Here is a 489-nt window from a genome sequence, read left to right on the forward strand (position 1 = left end):
GGAAGGCCTCCGCACTGGCGTGGTCAGTATGGAAGTCCTCCATGTGCATTCGTCCTCGTTTGAAGAGGCGGTTAATGTGGCATTGAATGCCGAGTTCAATTTCAAGTCGACACGACTTGGTTGGAATGCACACTCCAACAGCTCGTCGAGCGGGTCTGTGCCTATGGAACTCAGCTATGCTGAGGACGAGGAAGTAGAGCTCCGAGCTGCCCAGCAGCACACAAATATACGACGGTGTTTTGTCTGTGGACACACCCGTCACCTTCGGAACGGTAGCTCCCTGCGCAAGGCGCATCAAGATACTTCGAACCATCGCCCCATTTCCTACCAGTCTGGTTCGTCGCGGGGAACGACACCACCCAGTAGGCGCGGGGCGACCTACTGGGAAGAACTGAGTTCTGTTTAGCCTCGGGAGGCATAGGTCAACAGAACCCAGCCCCGAAGAGCTCCGTGCTCTTGAACACGGAACGTGTGTGCAAGCCGGGCTTG

This window comes from Plasmopara halstedii, assembly GCF_900000015.1.
Source record: "Plasmopara halstedii genome assembly, contig: Scaffold_444, whole genome shotgun sequence".
NCBI classification, from domain to species: domain Eukaryota; phylum Oomycota; class Peronosporomycetes; order Peronosporales; family Peronosporaceae; genus Plasmopara; species Plasmopara halstedii.